The sequence below is a fragment of the Lepidochelys kempii genome, chromosome 1 (assembly GCF_965140265.1).
Source record: "Lepidochelys kempii isolate rLepKem1 chromosome 1, rLepKem1.hap2, whole genome shotgun sequence".
NCBI lineage: Eukaryota > Metazoa > Chordata > Testudines > Cheloniidae > Lepidochelys > Lepidochelys kempii.
The window spans coordinates 290746283-290765060 of NC_133256.1; the positions used below are offsets into that span (position 1 = coordinate 290746283).

Sequence of the window (18778 nt, forward strand, 5' to 3'; positions counted from 1 at the left end):
TGCTTTTGTACTTGCTTTGTGCAGAGGTAAATGACTACCCAAAGTGGAAAGCAGCAGGGGGAGCAGGTGTGTTGTTTTATTGCTGCAAATCTTGTTGTTAGGACGAAAGAAGCCATGTTAATTTCTAGCTACTTAGAAACATGAACAGTTAAAAAAGTTGGGTAAATGGAACATGCAAACCGAAGGCAAGAAACGTTATCTTCAATGTCTAAGAAGGTGCCTGAAACACTTGAGAACAAAGATGTATATAAACTCTAAAAGGACTCCCGCTTAAAAATGTTTCCATCTGAATTCTTTTAAATGCCTTCTGATTTCTGCCCTTTAGTCTATTTCCAGTTCAGTGGCTGTCCTACTAGTGCAGTACCTGGTAGCTTACACTTTACATCCTTTTATGGAACTTTTATCATCTACTTTTTCAAAATGAAACTTAACACTGAGATTTTTTTTTCACTGCCTCCTCTTTTGCCTGTCATGACAATGATCTATTTTAACCATCCTGCCAAGTCAATGAGGCATAATCATAGAATCGTAGGACTGGAAGGGACCTTGAGAGGTCATCTAGTCCAGTCCCTAGTATGCATGGAAGGATTAAGTATTATCCAGACCATCCCTGACAGGTGTTTGTCTAACCTGCTCTTAAAAATCTCCAGTGATCGATACCATGCTGGATACTTGACCTTCCAGGGAGGAAAAACATGCATAATGAGATCTGGAGGGGTGGTGATAAGCCTCTGATTGAAATTGGCCTCCATAAATTATTCTTCAGGGGATGGGGAGGTGTTCGCTTAGGGAGGTGTGTCCTCAAACATGGTGTCACATTCCAGTGTGGCCAGATGTGCGGCATCCTTGTGACACTGATTCAGGCACCTTCCCCATGACCTGCTTCCTTGGGCTTATTCCATTGGAGCCACATTACCAGGCCCTCTCCTTGATTACAGCAGCTGTCAGGACAACTTGGCAGTGGTGAGTGAAGAGGGAGGCTGGATTATCTTTGCATAATTTCTACCAGGCCAGAAGGGGGATTATGTGCAATCTGCCTGTTTTGCCCATTCCTTCACTGTCCAGTTCAGTCTTCACCCCTTCTCCAGTGTGGCCCTTGGATAACATAGAAAGGTCTGTACAAAGTGAGAGATCTTGCTCTTGACTGGTGCTGTGAGCTGGCTAGATCAGCTCATGCTTTGCTTTCCAAGGGATCTGTCCAATTAATTTAAATCTACTGAGTCTGAATGTCCTTCGCCAGAAAGATCCACCCCTTCCCCAAGAGAATTTGAGGAGATTTGCCTCCATCCTGACAGGGGCTGTATTTTTAAAATGAACACAATGGCCCTCAGCAACTGGGTCATGTTTCTTACTGAGAATTAAAACGCTAGTAGGATTAACTGTGCCCCTGCTCATTGGTGCCCCGCTTTGTGCGCTGCCACAGACATGGTGCTTTGAAGAACGGTCTTTTCACGAGCACCTTGTCCTTTACATGGAGATGGGGACACATCGTGCAGACAATGCAGCTCTGTATGCCTGTTTTGTCCAACCTTTTCAAGTACTTCACAGTTGGGTGAGAAAATAGTAACGTTCTCTCTCCCCAGGCTCATGCTCCTCCTTTCCCATTGGATGCCCTAATGCTCCGAGTCCATGTGTGACCACGAAAAACGTGATAGCTCTGTCACTCCACTTTGCTGCACCCCATGTACCTGCTCTGCAATTTCTGCTCCCGTGGAGCTACCTGCAAAATAGCAGCTGGTTCTGGCCCCACGCTGAGTGCAGCAGGTAAGTGATATGCTCAGCTTTGCATAAACTATCAGTGGCCTTCAGGACCCCTGGAGAAGTCAGCTTGATAGGGAAATCCCAGGGAATAGAAAACCCAATTTATTTTATAGAGCACCAAGCAGCAGAAAGTTTCAGAGCTAGTGAGGAAGTGAAGAACTGTAGGGGTAGAGCAAATGAACCCTTCCCTTGAAGCCATGTTGCAATTAAATTTTTATAGAGGTAAGATTTATTCTAGAATCAAGCTGTACAAATCAAGGGAGGGAAAATGAACTGAATAGCCTGTCTAAAAAAAAAAATCTAGCCGTTCTTAGAGCTTCACGCTCTGAGGGGCTTTTTACCTTTAAGGGCTTTTTTTGTCTTTTCATACTGTTCTTTCACTGTTAGCCCCTTTCATGCTGTTTGTCGTCTGACTGATACTCTGCATCCTTTTTATAAGGGGTGAGGGGGAAGAGGGAGGCAAATATTTGGCAAAAAAGGCCTTTGCTCGTTAATCTCAGAAATGCATGGGTCAGTTAGCCAAGGAAGTCACCTGTCCCAAAATATTCATTGTCTTTATGAAGGATCTGTCCTGGCTGGGGGATGTCTGTCTGATCCTGAAATCAGCTGGAGAAAAGACCCCCCTGGTTTGGTCCTGGCTGGCGGATGTCTGGTGTACCTCCCAAACATGCACTCATACATACCTTCTGACAGCCTTGCCAAGAGGCCTATGTCAGTCCAGTTGGGCAGGGTCTGGGACTCCCTGGAGAGTGAGGCAGGGCAGAATGTATAGTGTGGCATGTTATGGCTGTCAAACAGTGATTGGACAAATAATTCCAAATAACTACTTTCCGCACTGCAGCTGACTCACCTAGGAGCCTCCATGGCCCAGCAATTGTAGAGGCTATTTCTTATTGAGTCCATTCCTTAGTTGCCAGTAAGCTGGGGAAGATCGAAAAGGAAATAGAGCAAAAGCAAGATGAATAATAAGGCATCTAAAAGTAATCCTTGTGGAATGCTACTCACTACTAGAAGTGTGGGTTAAGAATTTCTTCTAACAGTATGAGTTGACTGTGTGTAGATTCTTGCAAACAATTATATATTACATTTTATTAAATAAATGGATGGTAAATGCCTCTGTCAACCAACCATTCCCATGTTTTCTGTAACACTGAGTCTGGTTAGTTACTTTTAATAAATCAGAAATTGTTGAATATTTTAACCTTAATACAGGATTGTGGAACATGGAAGCAACTGCTCAATACCTGTTGAAGTTATCCAGTATTTCCTTTTTCTATGTGTTTCTTTCTTACTTTCTGCAGAACATAGCTTTAGCTCACTTCCAAAAGGTAGTATCTTAGATAAATGTACAGTTTAGTATGAAAGATAAAGAAGCCAAAATAAAAATAGAAACATATAGCATTGTAAGGAGGAAAAAAAAATTCCATTGGGGACTGCTTTATTTCTTTACTAAAAGACTTGTTTTAAAAAAGAATTCAGTTTAATTAAGTACAATGGGGAAAATAAACTTCAAGTTAAAATCAGCAATCTGTGAAATAATTACAAAGAGAAAATTAAGAGGCAACATCCTGAACTATTAAAGTCTAAAAGAAGAACGATTAGGAAAATTGGCACTACAATGATCTTTTAGATTAGCAATAGACTTGTAAACTGAATGATCAGGCTTAATCATGAGCTGAGAAGAAAAAGCTGCGTCTGATTTAACTTGTTTTCCAAACATCTCTAGAAGTACCCACAGTTAGATTGCAGTGGCAGATCCTCAACTGGTGTGAATCAGTATGGCTCCATTTGAAGTCAAGGAAGTTACACCCACTTACATGAGCTGAGCATCTTGCCCTAAATGCTTAGTATAACTAAAAAGACTTAAAAATCAATGTCCATTACAACAAGAAATGTTAACAATTTTTATCAAAATCTTCATTCCTGGCACTGAAGACTAATTTGTACAAACAAACAGAACACCTGTTTTTCTCCAAAAAAAAAACAAAAAAAACCCCGCTAGCACTAATCATATTAACAAAAGTAAAGTCATTACAATGTTAAAAGTTCATTTTGCTTGCTTCCATGCCTGACCAGGAGCAGCACTGATGTCAGTAGCAATATGCACAATCCCAGCAACAGTGCTAATCAGTTAAATTGCAACAGAGCCAAGAGCGGGTGCACATACCTTGACTTCAGTATATCTATCTGGAACTCTGATCTTGCCACATAAAGAGGAACTAGTTTTCAAATATTTTGTTTCAAAGAATGTTAAGTTTTTACATCAACACATATGCTGTTTTAATAGTTTGAACTCTTAGGTATGTCTACACTGCAATTAAAAACCCACAGTTGGCCTGTGCCATCTAACTCAGACTCATGGGGCTCAGACTAAGGGGCTTGTGATGGTCCTTGCTTGTGGGGAGCATAGTGGCCAGGGCTTAGGCACTTCAACCTGCAGAGGGGGTTTTGGTCAGGAAGCCCAGCCCTTCCACTCCACTGGTTCCAGCCCAAGGCCATGTGACTGCTAGGTGTGCCATAAGGCTGCCCTCCCTGAGCCACTTCCTACCACCCCTCAGTTGTGCACAATTGGCAATCTGTACAGGAAAGTATAAAGGGGTGGTGGGGGTCACTGACTGTATGGTACCTCTTCATGGCCAGGTGTGGCATGGTATCTCTTTCCCGCTTGGAGCGGTGGCTGCCTCCTCTTGTGCCTTGGTCCTCCAGCCAGGTTAGTTCCAAATCTCAACCCTTCAAGGGTAGTTCATAAAATACCAAGGGGAATTAACACAAATAAACTGAGTTGAGATGGGGGAGTGCCTTCCTCTGAGCGTACCTGAAGCAGTTCTCCCTTCCCTCAGAGGGAGCAGTTGTAGAGAGATCCTGCCTTCCCTCACTCTTCACTCAGACATTACAGGTCTGCTCCTCCCCAAGTTGTTCTACTCCATTTTAACTCCTCCTCCAGCCTGTGCATCTTTTGCAGGTGTGGTGGGGGGGGGCTGGTTGAGCCCAGAGCAGCTATTTAACCCCTTGTTACCTAGGGTGGGGTTTGCATATTGCATCACAGAGCTGTTTAATTGTGGTGTAGACATTTGGGCTTGGGCTGCAGCTGGAGCTCTGGGACCCTCCTACCTTGCAGGGTCCTAGGGCCTGGGCTCTAGCTTGAGCCTGAATGTCTACAATGCAGTTAAAGAGCCTGTCAGCCTGAGTTGGGTTTTTAATTGCAGTATAGACAAACCCTGCCAAAAAAGGTATCCTTTCTATAAATCCTTTGCTGTTCACCTTTTAAAAGTCTTTTAAGAAATCACTTGTCTCCACATTCTACCCTCAGTCATTGTCTTTGAATACTTAAATGGGAAAGAGATTTCTGATAGCAGATGGCTCTTTTTAAGCTAGCAAAAAAAGGGGACATCAGGATCCAATGGCTGGATGTTGACTAGAAATATAGCACAACCTTTTAAGAGCAAAGGTAATTAACCACTGGAACAACTGGCTTAGGGAGGCAGTGGATTCTGTAGCACTTGAAATCTGTAAATCAATACTGAATATCTTTCAAAAAGATACACTATAGCTCAAACAAAAGTTCTGGGCTTGATGGAGGAATTATCGGGTGAGTTTCTTAGGTCTGTGTTATGCAGGAGGTTAAACTAGATAATCATGATGGTCCCTTCTGGCCTATCCATGAATCTAATTGGTTTTTTTGGTTTACACTAGCAGATAGAATAGTTAAATGGCAGTATGTACAGTTCTCATTCAGTAGTTGACATTAGTCTTAATGCTAAAAATATTAGGTGCAGTTTTAAGTGAAGAATTTAATGGGAGCTGGGTAGTAATGGGAGCTGTGTGGGTGGTCCACAGGTAGCAGTCTATGAGTGGGACAGGATCAAGTTTGTGTACTGTGCCTTTCTTTGAAAGAAATGTGTTATGTAGGAACTCTGTTGTTTGTGTGCTGGTACTGTATACTCCACTCATACACTAAGGGCTGGTCTTCGATACGGGGAGATCAATGCTGCTGCAGTCAACGCAGCAAGGATTGATTTAGTGGGTCAGTTTTGCCAAAAAAGTCACAAAGTCCAAGATAGAGCTTAAAAAGGGGACTGTCCTGGCCAAAACAGGACATATGTTCACCCTAGTATTGACTGTTTTTTTTAACACACACAAAACATTGGTTTACTGGATAATTCTCTCCTCCCAGCCCAAATATTAGCTCTCTTCAGTAGAGCCCATGCCACTTCCAGTTGTTATATTCTCCCCTTCTTAACTAATGGCTTGTCTCAGTTCCTGTCCCTCCACATTTAACATAGGCATTGGCTACAACAGACAAGGTACCTCTCGTGGTCTGTCTGCTGTAACAGGATGTCTGCACTGCAAAACAAACAAACAAACCCGAACAAACACACACTGCAATGAGACTCAAAGACTGGGTCTACAGACTGAGCTTGTGAGGCTCTCACTATGGCGGTAAAAATAGCATTGTAGATATTCCCGCTCAGGCTCTGAAACCCGGAGAGCAGGGAGGTCTCAAAGTCCAGGCTCCATCCTGAGTGGGCATGTCTGCATTGCTGTGTTTAGTTCTGTGGTGTGAGTTCCACGAGCCTGAGTCTGCAGACTTGGGCTCTGATACTGTCCTAGGATTTTATTTTTGGTGTAGGCATATGCTAAGTACCTTGCAGTCTTCTTGACACAGCAAAAAATATTGAAGTAGAAGTATAATTTTGTAATGAATTAATGTGCTGTAGGTTCATTGCTATTTTTGCAGAAATTATTGTCACTTCATTAGCTTGCTTAACCCTCCCCTCCATTTCTGAATGTGCTATTATGAAGTCAGAACTAGATTAGTGCCAGCTTTGTCAATTTACATTATTAATAATTAGTTAATTCTCTCAATGAATCTATGTTTAGTCCAATAGTATTCTTTTTAAGCTATCAGTTTTCATTTTAAACACTTTTAGCACTTGCTTTGAAATTATGTTTGTCATAGCAGAAGACAAAACCTTAAACACATTGCCTCTTACTTAAAGGGGACTTGTGGAACAGGAATGATTTATGTTTGTGACGTGCGAGGTCTAACAATAAGGCATGATGTTGCACACTACATGTGATGCAATGCACCAGGCAAAACAAAGTAAGGGTATGGATGGAGTTTCAGTCCTAACTCTGACATATTTTCCCAGTGCAGGATCAGACTCTGTATTTCAATGTTGCTTGTGCATTAGCAATGTGAATACCAAACCTTTTTTTTTGGTGGGGAATGTGAGTTTGGTCACATTTTCCCTGCTCCCATCGGGTTCAAGTCTGAAGTTACAGCACTTAGTGGTGTTTCTTTCCTCAACATTTTCAGGTATGAGCCTGAATCATATGAACAAACACATGAATATTGTCAGGTTAAATTGGTTTCTTGAGGCATAGGTATTAATTAATAGGAGGATGGTAAAAAGAAGATAAAACTCTTCAAGGTATACATAAGGAGATGGAAGGTGTGTGTTTGTGTGTGGGGGGGGAGGAGCAGCATAATACCCCCCAAAGACTGGATTGATAGGGATTGGTGGGTGGGAGATGTAGAATTGAGGAGATGGGACAGTTGCTGGGCAGGATGTCCCTCAAAATGGTCTTCAACTGACTGCATGGAATTGGAGCTGTGTAAACAGTGTAATAACTGAATGGTTGCAATGGTATGTGTATATTGTGACTGTGAGGGAAGGTGAGGTAGAGTCCTCTCCAGAGCTCTGTGTGTGGGCCACAGCTCTGAGGTCCTCTCCAGAGCTCTGAGGTGTACTGGAACTTGCATAATGAGATGTAGAAATAAACTGAATATTTTGAGGGAGTATATATATCGCTGTCCCATAAGGATATATTCTTACCAGATCTTCATGTCACACTCCAGAGGCAATAGGAGCATTCCATATGTAACCCTTCTTTCCTCCCTGGGTTACTCGGGAGCAGGCAACATTCACTTGTGTGCCTGGAAGCCTGGTGGTGTTGACATTAAATAAGGGTATGTTTACACTACGGAATAAGGTTGAATTTATAGAAGTCGGTTTTTTAGAAATTGGTTTTATATATTCGAGTGTGTGTGTCCCCACAGAAAATGCTCTAAGTGCATTAACTCGGCAGAGTGCTTCCACAGTACCGAGGCTAGAGTCGACTTCCAGAGCGTTGCACTGTGGATAGCTATCCCACAGTTCCCACAGTCTCCGCTGCCCATTGGAATTCTGGGTTGAGATCCCAATGCCTGATGGGGCTAAAACATTGTCGCGGGTGGTTCTGGGTACATATTGCCAGGCCCCCATTCCCTCCCTCCCTCCGTGAAAGCAAGGGCAGACAATTGTTTCGCGCCTTTTTTCCTGAGTTACCTGTGCAGACGCCATACCACGGCAAGCATGGAGCCCGCTCAGGTAACCATCACCCTATGTCTCCTGGGTGCTGGCAGACACTGTACGGCATTGCTACACAGTAGCAGCAACCCATTGCCTTGTGGCAGCAGACGGTGCAGTACGACTGGTAGCCATCCTCGTCGTGTCCGAGGTGCTCCTGGCCATGTCGGCTGGGAGCGCCTGGGCAGACATGGGCGCAGGGACTAAATTTGGAGTGACTTGACCAAGTCATTCTCTTTAGTCATGCAGTCAGTCCTATTGAACCGTCTTATGGTGAGCAGGCAGGCAAAATGGATTGCTAGCAGTCGTACTGTACCATCTTCTGCCAGGCAGGCAAGAGATGAGGATGGCTAGCAGTCGTATTGTACCATCTTCTGCCGGACAGGCAAGAGATGAGGATGGCTAGCAGTTGTACTGTACCATCTTCTGCCGAGCAGCAATGGGATGTGGATGGCATGCAGTTCTTCTGCACCGTCTGCTGCCAGCCAAAGATGTAAAAGATAGATGGAGTGGATCAAAACAAGAAATAGACCAGATTTGTTTTTTACTCATTTGCCTCCTCCCCTGTCTAGGGGACTCATTCCTCTAGGTCACACTGCAGTCACTCACAGAGAAGGTGCAGCAAGGTAAATCTAGCCATGTATCAATCAGAGGCCAGGCTAACCTCCTTGTTCCAATAAGAACAATAACTTAGGTGCACCATTTCTTATTGGAACCCTCCGTGAAGTCCTGCCTGAAATACTCCTTGATGTAAAGACACCCCCTTTGTTGATTTTAGCTCCCTGAAGCCAACCCTGTAAACTGTGTCGTCAGTCGCCCCTCCCTCCGTCAGACCAACGGCAGACAATCATTCCGCGCCTTTTTTCTGTGCGGACACCATACCAAGGCAAGCATGGAGGCCGCTCAGCTCACTTTGGCAATTAGGAGCACATTAAACACCACACGCATTATCCAGGAGTATATGCAGCACCGGAACCTGGCAAAGCGATACCGGGCGAGGAGGCGACGTCAGCGCGGTCACGTGAGTGATCAGGACATGGACACAGATTTCTCTGAAAGCATGGGCCCTGCCAATGCATGCATCATGGTGCTAATGGGGCAGGTTCATGCTGTGGAACGCCGATTCTGGGCTCGGGAAACAAGCACAGACTGGTGGGACCGCATAGTGTTGCAGGTCTGGGACGATTCCCAGTGGCTGCGAAACTTTCGCATGCGTAAGGGCACTTTCATGGAACTTTGTGACTTGCTTTCCCCTGCCCTGAGGCGCATGAATACCAAGATGAGAGCAGCCCTCACAGTTGAGAAGCGAGTGGTGATAGCCCTGTGGAAGCTTGCAACGCCAGACAGCTACCGGTCAGTTGGGAATCAATTTGGAGTGGGCAAATCTACTGTGGGGGCTGCTGTGATGCAAGTAGCCCACGCAATCAAAGATCTGCTGATATCAAGGGTAGTGACCCTGGGAAATGTGCAGGTCATAGTGGATGGCTTTGCTGCAATGGGATTCCCTAACTGTGGTGGGGCCATAGACGGAACCCATATCCCTATTTTGGCACCGGCGCACCAAGCCGCCGAGTACATAAACCTCAAGGGGTACTTTTCAATAGTGCTGCAAGCTCTGGTGGATCACAAGGGACGTTTCACCAACATCAACGTGGGATGGCCGGGATAGGTACATGACGCTTGCATCTTCAGGAACTCTGGTCTGTTTCAAAAGCTGCAGGAAGGGACTTTATTCCCAGACCAGAAAATAACTGTTGGGGATGTTGAAATGCCTATATGTATCCTTGGGGACCCAGCCTACCCCTTAATGCCATGGCTCATGAAGCCATACACAGGCAGCCTGGACAGTAGTCAGGAGCTGTTCAACTACAGGCTGAGCAAGTGCAGAATGGTGGTAGAATGTGCATTTGGACATTTAAAGGTGCGCTGGCGCAGTTTACTGACTCGCTTAGACCTCAGCGAAACCAATATTCCCACTGTTATTACTGCTTGCTGTGTGCTCCACAATATCTGTGAGAGTAAGGGGGAGACGTTTATGGCGGGGTGGGAGGTTGAGGCAAATCGCCTGGCTGCTGGTTATGCGCAGCCAGACACCAGGGCGGTTAGAAGAGCACAGGAGGGCGCGGTACGCATCAGAGAAGCTTTGAAAACCAGTTTCATGACTGGCCAGGCTACGGTGTGAAAGTTCTGTTTGTTTCTCCTTGATGAAACCCCCCGCCCCTTGGTTCACTCTACTTCCCTGTAAGCTAACCACCCTCCCCTCCTCCCTTCAATCACCGCTTGCAGAGGCAATAAAGTCATTGTTGCTTCACATTCATGCATTCTTTATTCATTCATCACACAAATAGGGGGATGACTACCAAGGTAGCCCAGGAGGGGTGGTGGAGGAGGGAAGGAAAATGCCACACAGCACTTTAAAAGTTTACAACTTTAAAATTTATTGAATGACAGCCTTCTTTTTTTTGGGCAATCCTTTGTGGTGGAGTGGCTGGTTGGCCGGAGGCCCCCCCACCGCGTTCTTGGGCATCTGGGTGTGGAGGCTATGGAACTTGGGGAGGAGGGCGGTTGGTTACACAGGGGCTGTAGTGGCAGTCTGTGCTTCAGCTGCCTTTGCTGCAGCTCAACCATACACTGGAGCAGACTGGTTTGGTCCTCCAGCAGCCTCAGCATTGAATCCTGCCTCCTCTCATCACGCTGCTGCCACATTTGAGCTTCAGCCCTGTCTTCAGCCTGCCACTTACTCTCTTCAGCCTGCCACCTCTCCTCCCGGTCATTTTGTGCTTTCCTGCACTCTGACATTATTTGCCTCCACGCATTCGTCTGTGCTCTGTCAGTGTGGGAGGACAGCATGAGCTCAGAGAACATTTTATCACGAGTGCGTTTTTTTTTCTTTCTAAGCTTCACTAGCCTCTGGGAAGGAGAAGATCCTGTGATCATTGAAACACATGCAGCTGGTGGAGAAAAAAAAAGGGACAGCGGTATTTAAAAAGACACATTTTATAAAACAGTGGCTACACTCTTTCAGGGTAAACCTTGCTGTTAACATTACATACATAGCACATGTGCTTTCGTTACAAGGTCGCATTTTGCCTCCCCCCACCGCGTGGCTACCCATCAACCTTCCCCCCTCCCTGTGGCTAACTGCGGGGAACATTTCTGTTTAGCCACAGGCAAACAGCCCAGCAGGAATGGGCTCCTCTGAGTGTCCCCTGAAGAAAAGCACTCTATTTCAACCAGGTGACCATGAATTATATCTCACTCTCCTGAGGATAACACAGAGAGATAAAGAATGGATGTATGCCAGCAAACATACACTGCAATGCTTTGTTGTACAATGATTCCCGAGTACGTGTTACTGGCCTGGAGTGGTAAAGTGTCCTACTATGAAGGACGCAATAAGGCTGCCCTCCCCAGAAACCTTTTGCAAAGGCTTTGGGAGTACATCCAGGAGAACCGCGAATGCCAGGGCAAAGTAATCCTTTCACATGCTTGCTTTTAAACCATGTATAGTATTTTAAAAGCTACACTCACCGGAGGTCCCTTCTCCACCTGCTGGATCCAGGAGGCAGCCTTGGGTGGGTTCGGGGGGTACTGGTCCAGGTCCAGGGTGAGAAACAGTTCCTGGCTCTCGGGAAAACCGGTTTCTCCGCTTGCTTGCTGTGAGCTATCTACAACCTCATCATCATCATCTTCTTCTTCATCCCCAAAACCTGCTTCCGTATTGCCTCCATCTCCACTGAAGGAGTCAAACAACACAGCTGGGGTAGTGGTGGCTGAACCCCCTAAAATGGCATGCAGCTCATCATAGAAGCGGCATGTTTGGGGCTCTGACCCGGAGCGGCCGTTCGCCTCTCTGGTTTTCTGGTAGGCTTGCCTCAGCTCCTTCAGTTTCACGCGGCACTGCTTCGGGTCCCTGTTATGGCCTCTGTCCTTCATGCCCTGGGAGATTTTGACAAAGGTTTTGGCATTTTGAAAACTGGAACGGAGTTCTGATAGCACGGATTCCTCTCCCCAAACAGCGATCAGATCCCGTACCTCCTGTTTGGTCCATGCTGGAGCTCTTTTGCGATTCTGGGACTCCATCATGGTCACCTGTGCTGATGAGCTCTGCATGGTCACCTGCAGCTTGCCACGCTGGCCAAACAGGAAATGAGATTCAAAAGTTCGCGGTTGTTTTCCTGTCTACCTGGCCAGTGCATCTGAGTTGAGAGTGCTGTCCAGAGCGGTCACGATGGAGCACTCTGGGATAGCTCCTGGAGGCCAATACCGTCGAATTGTGTCCACAGTTCCCCAAATTCGAGCCGGTAAGGCCGATTTAAGCGCTAATCCACTTGTCAGGGGTGGAGTAAGGAAATCGATTTTAAGAGCCCTTTAAGTCGAAATAAAGGGCTTCATCGTGTGGACGGGTGCAGGTTTACATTGATTTAATGCTGCTAAATTCGACCTAAAGTCCTAATGTAGACCAGGGCTAAGAGCCTGAGTATCCCAGTGGTGCTGTTGGATAGGTGGGAGTCCTCTATTCACCCCTCTGCTACAGTCCCTTTACTCCTTAATGAATGGGGGAGGCAACCTAGTGACAGATGATGTGGAAAAAGCTGAAATACTCAATGCTTTTTTTGCCTCAGTCTTCACAGACAAGGTCAGCTCCCACACCGCTGTCCTGGACAACACAGTATGGGGAGAAGGTGAGCAGCCCTCAGTGGTGAAAGAACAGGTTAAGGACTATTTAGAAAAGCTGGACATGCACAAGTCCATGGGTCCAGATCGAATGCATCCAAGGATGCTGAGGGAATTGGCTGATGCAATTGCAGAGCCTTTATCTTTGAAAACTCATGGTGATCGAGGGAGGTCCTGAACGATTGGAAAAAGGCAAATATAGTGCCCATCTTTAAAAAAGGGAAGAAGGAGAACCTGGGGAACTACAGACTGGTCAGCCTCACCTCAATGCCTGGAAAAATCATGGAGCAGGTCCTCAAGGAAACCATTTTGAAGCACTTAGAGGAGAGGAAGGTAATCAGGAACAGTCAACATGGATTTCACCAAGCGCAAGTCATGCCTGACCAACCTGATTGCCTTCTGTAATGAGATAACTGGCTCTGTGGATATGGGGAAAGCTGTGGACGTCATATATCTGGACTTTAGCAAAGCTTTTGATACAGTCTCCCACAGTATTCTTGCCAGCAAGTTAAAAAAGTATGAATTGGATGAATGGCTAGAAAGCTGGATAGATTGTCGGGATCAACAGGTAGTGATCAACAGCTCGATGTCTAGTTGGCAGCCAGTATCAAACGGAGTGCCCCAGGGGTCGGTTCTGGGGCTGGTTTTGTTCAACATCTTTATTAATGATCTGGATGATGGGATGGATTGCACTCTCAGCAAGTTTGCAGATGACACTAAGCTGGGGGGAGCGGTAGATATGCTGGAGGATAGGGTCCAGAGTGACCTAGACAAATTGGAGGATTGGACCAAAAGAAATCTGATGAGGTTCAACAAGGACAAGTGCAGAGTCCTGCGCTTAGGATGGAAGAATCCCATGCATTGCTACAGGCTCAGGACCGACTGTCTAAGCAGCAGTTTTGCAGAAAAGGATCTGGGGATTACAGTGGATGAGAAGCTGGATATGAGTCATCCATGTGCCCTTGTTGCCAAAAGGCTAACGGCATATTGGACTGCATTAGTAGGAGCATTGCCAGCAGATCGAGGGAAGTGATTATTCCCCTCTATCCGCACTGGTGAGGCCACATCTGGAGTTCTCTGTCCAGTTTTGGGCCCCCCGCTACATATAGGATGTGGACAAATTGGGAAGGGTCCAGGGGAGGGCAATGACAATGATCAGGGCTGGGGCACATGACTTACAAGGAGAGGCTGAGGGAACTGGGCTTGTATACTCTGCAGAAGAGAAGAGTGAGGGGGGATTTGATAGCAGCCTTCAACTACCTGAAGGGGGGTTCCAAAGAGGATGGAGCTCGGCTGTTCTCAGTGGTGGCAGATGACAGAACAAGGAGCAATGGTCTCAAGTTACAGTGGGGGAGGTCTAGATTGGATATTAGGAAACTCTATTTCACTAGGAGGGTGGTGAAGCACTGGAATGGGTTACCTAGGGAGGTGGTGGAATCTCCCTTCTTCGAGGTTTTTAAGGCCTGGCTTGACAAACCCCTGGCTGGAATGATTTAGCTGGTGTTGGTCCTGCTTTGAGCAGGGGGTTGGACTAGGTGACCCCCTGAGGTCTCTTCCAATCCTAGTCTTCTATGATTCTCAAGGAATTTAAAATTGGTCATGCCTCCAACTGGCTGGCCCCTGTACACACTCAATGGTGTGCCTTGGGAGCCTCCAGGAATAAAGCTATTCTAATAATAAATAATAATAATATAATCTCTGGCATGGGTGTAACTCAAAAATACCAATTATAAATCATATACATCCAATATACTTAAGTAAAGGTGTGTTTACTCTAATTTAACTTAAAAAATCAGGGAATAACCGTTTTAAAGATTATATGTCACTATTAATTTTAATCCACAGGGGGCAGTTGAATAAAATCAATTCACAAATCTAATATTCAGTAATAAATTAAATTTATCTAACTGGCATTTACACTGCCACCATTTACCCCACCCCGGAGTGTACACTCCTCTGGATTTCAGAGTCCTAGACACTTGCTTACATGAGCGCGCTTGGAGACCTGCAGCTAGAGACAGCACTCTGTTGGTTCTGTCAGTCCTGCCAAGGCAACAAACTGCACAACCCCTCTCATGATTGGAGCTGGCTCCACCAAATGTCAGCAGCTCTGGGTCCTGGTTCGGTGGGAAGATCACTCTGCCTCTCTTCAGATTCAGTTTCTCTGCTGTGCCCCTTCCCTTGCAAGTACTTTCCCCAAAAGACTGGGGGTTACTCACAGTTCCTGCACTGCAGGCCCACCCCAGAAACAGTGTCTGTTCTGACTCCAGTGAAGCCACCAACAGCCTCTGAGGCTCCCTGCTTGCTCAGAGCCCCTGCAGGCTCTCAGCAGTAGCTTCTGGCTTCCTAGGAACAAATACTGTATTGCAGAGTCTATGAAAGTTAATGGTTTCGAAACGTCTTCATCCACAGGGCCACTGAGCTATGGTTCTATATAGTTCTTTGGGTGTCTGTTCAGGACGTTGCTTCTTTTCTAGTCTTTCCCAACAATGTGTTTGCTTCATGTTATAAGGTTTCTCAGGATCTTCTTATTTCTCCTGCTACAAATTTCATGTTCACAACACCACCCTTTTGATACTCATGGTAGACATTCTGGAATGTCACCAAACTAGGATGTTTGGTACTGTGCTTTGTGCGTGTTAGTCGGGTGAGGAGTGGCATCATAAATGTTCTCTGTATGTACCATGAGGGCCTCTTCTCTGTGATTTGATTTGATGTGCTGTTGACGTTTCTTTTCAATCTAGGTATAGCATTAGAAATATTTATTTGATTTCTGTGGATGTGATGCACAAACCAAATCTACAGACTTCCTTTCTGTACTACAGCCCCAAAATCCTTGCCTGATGTGCCTCAGCTCTCCTGTGCATGTTTTTTCATCACTGCCATGTAGTTACACTTGGCGGAATTTAATTTTTTTTTTAATAATTTTGACCAAAATACCAATGTTTATTTTTAAGCATTTTTTCTATTTAAATTTTCAAAATTGCAAGTAATTATTGTGGGTAAACAGTAACTATTTAATGATGGTGTACATAGAGATTCAAAAAGATAAAGTTTATAACCATTAAAACATACATTGTCAACATCATGTGTCAAAATATACAAAATAAATATCTTTAAATCAAACTTGAATGGGTTCTCAAGCAGCATTTTTCTAACTTTGACTATATGCAAATTTTGATTATTATTGTTAAAAATATTTTTTGTTGATTTTGTGTGTGTATGGTGAAATTGATATTTACCAGTAAAGATCTAATCCTGCCAAGCCTACAGGTATTTCTATTTCTAATGTACATCTATTTCATAGGGTCATCCACTTTGATAATTATCTCCAAGTTTGCCATTCTCAAATATCTTCAGCCAGTTGGTCTCACGGTGCAATTGAGATTTTTAGTGGCACATGTGCTACAGGATTTATAGTGGCATCCAATTTAATTTTAAATTTCCCACGGTTCTGTCTTAATCCATGACATACATCTGTGTATTCTTAAATTAGGTCATCAGTTTTAGGTAACCTGGTGTTAAAACTGGAAGTGAGATGTCTTTCTCTTAGTCATTTGGTCCACAATTTAACTAGATATTTGAAATTAGATTTATTGACTGGTAATTTGCAGATCTTTCTTTCTTTCTTTCTTTCTTTCTTTCTTTCTTTCTTTCTTTCTTTCTTTCTTTCTTTCTTTCTTTCTTTCTTTCTTTCTTTCTTTCTTTCTTTCTTTCTTTCTTTCTTTCTTTCACTTGCATTTGGTACCACATTTGCATTTCCCCTTAACTACCTAGTGTATTCTCAATTCATATTTTCTCAGTGATAATTGTCAACTGTTTAGTAATTGCTAGCTCCTTCCCTTAAAACACAATATGTGTTATCTGAACTAGCTGAGTTTTCCCAAGAATTCCTTTATAATGCTTTTTTATCAATAGCTATTTTTACAAATTCATTATTACTACTTAACTGCCCAGACACCTTTTTGTATTGGAGGCCATTTTTTTAAAAAAAGCTGTTTAGTAACTTGGCCAGTTTAGAGTTCCTATTGATTCCATCCCTCTCCTTTTAAAAGGGCCTATTTTCTCTCTAGTCTTTGTTCTTTCCCCCTGATTATATTTATGAAATCACTCTGATTCCCCACTGGCTGGCATTAACTCATTCTCCTTTTTTCCCTGTGTTTCCATTCCCTTTGCAAACCTTTCACGATTGTACATATTGTTTGGATAGTCCCCATCTCCATTTTCAGTAAAGGTTCCTTTTTACCCTCAAACCTCTGATGCCCTGTGAATCAGCATTGGTCACTTCTTTTGGAGGAGTTATTGTGTAAAATCCTGTCCCTATTGAAATTATTGGGAGTTTTATCATTGATTTCAATGGGTCTGGGATTTCACCAATAGTTATAGTATATTGGTCTTCATTATGATGCCTTTTAGGATTCTCCAGCCTTCTTCCTGCTTCCTAGATTTTAATTACTAGGTCCTAGTGAGCACACTACTCACTAAATTCCTTAATTCCAAGCAGTTTTTTAAAAAAAGATATGTTCTTGCCCACTGTTTGTCAGTGCACAGGAGAGGGTGGTTTATGGGAAGACTGTAAAGACAGTTAGAAGAGAAAAGGAGTACTTGTGGCACCTTAGAGACTAACAAATTTATTTGAGCATAAGCTGAAGTGAGCTGTAGCTCACGAAAGCTTATGCGCAAATAAATTGGTTAGTCTCTAAGGTGCCACAAGTCCTCCTTTTCTTTTTGCGAATTCAGACTAACACGGCTGCTACTCTGAAACCAGTTAGAAGAGAGTTGCAATAGATATATAGGCCTCACTCCTGCAAGTTGTTCTGTGTGGACAGACCCCTGTGTGAAATCAGGATTCCACCTGCATTCATCTTAGTGAATGGTCAGAGCCTTAGAGAACATAGCTATTACACCACATCTTTGAGTGCAAAGTGGGAACCAGTTTAAGGATACAGAAAACAGTGAATTTTGATTCACTCATTACAAAGCTAGTGGCCTTGTGATAAGGAACATACAAGAAAGGCATAGTTGCAATAATGATTAATAACATTTTCATAATCAAAATAAGACAAAATTAAATTTGTAACCAGATGCTGTTTATCATTAGGTGTAAGACAACAGCATGTTCATCCCAGCACTGTTGCTTGAAGTATTTATTAGTATTTTTTCTGTCCTTTTAAAGATGATCTAGAATCCACTGTCCGCTACAGACATTTAAGATTTTGAAAAATCAAATGGTTTAAAAGTTCTGTAGACCTGTTTAAAATAAATGTAATTAAACCTAAAATATTAAATTTGCTTCATATTTGTCTGATTTTCATATATCACCTGGGTGGTCCTGAAATTGTAAACTAACAAAGTCAATTAAAAAAAAATAATTTAGTGCTCTTGATCGGCTAAGAATTGCACACAAGTTGCTATTTTTGTTACCATGCCAACCACCCCTATTTATCACATCTACCTGTTTTGTCTTTTACAATTAGTAAGTTCTTGGGGACAGGGACTTTTATTCTCTATGTTTGTACAGCACATAGCACAATGAGGCATTACCTAATTGGCCTCCAGATGCTACTTCAGTATAAGTGTTAAATAATAACAGGTACTGAGCATACTGGGTACTCAGGAAGTAGAAGGGCAATGTCTATAATATTTTGAGCATCACAGTTTGTAGGCAGAGGTAATTATGGTATGGACATGGGCAGTGGGTGAAGTTTCCACTTGGGGAGGCTAGCCCCCTGCTTGCCTCTTTTGTCCAAAGCCCTACCACAACCCGTGGCCCTGAGAGTGGAAAAGCTCTGTGCCCCTGCCACAGGAGAGCTCCTCCAGCCCTTGGCCATGGCGGGGACTGACCAGGGCAGAGGGGAGACTGAGAGCTCAGTTGGGGCCACGGGGTGGGGTGTGTGTGGGGGTGGGCTCAGAGCTCAGTCCCAGCCAGGCTGGGACCACGGTGGAGCTCTTGGCCCTGGCTGAAGTGCCAAGCCCAGAGCCCTTCC

General features: G+C 44.3%; 1 protein-coding gene across 8 annotated transcripts in view; it reads left to right on the forward strand.

Annotated features, from left to right (window-relative positions):
- Nucleotides 1–18778, forward strand: part of TAFA2 (TAFA chemokine like family member 2) — a 289386-nt gene that overhangs the window by 59993 nt on the left and 210615 nt on the right. For 4 of the 8 annotated variants that reach the window (XM_073327948.1, XM_073327951.1, XM_073327949.1 and 1 more), the window contains exon 2: nucleotides 1584–1764. The exons of the other annotated variants lie outside the window; for them this stretch is intronic. The gene's annotated coding sequence lies outside the window, so the exon portion shown is untranslated. The remainder of the gene's footprint in view (nucleotides 1–1583; nucleotides 1765–18778) is intronic. 8 annotated transcript variants of the gene reach the window in all.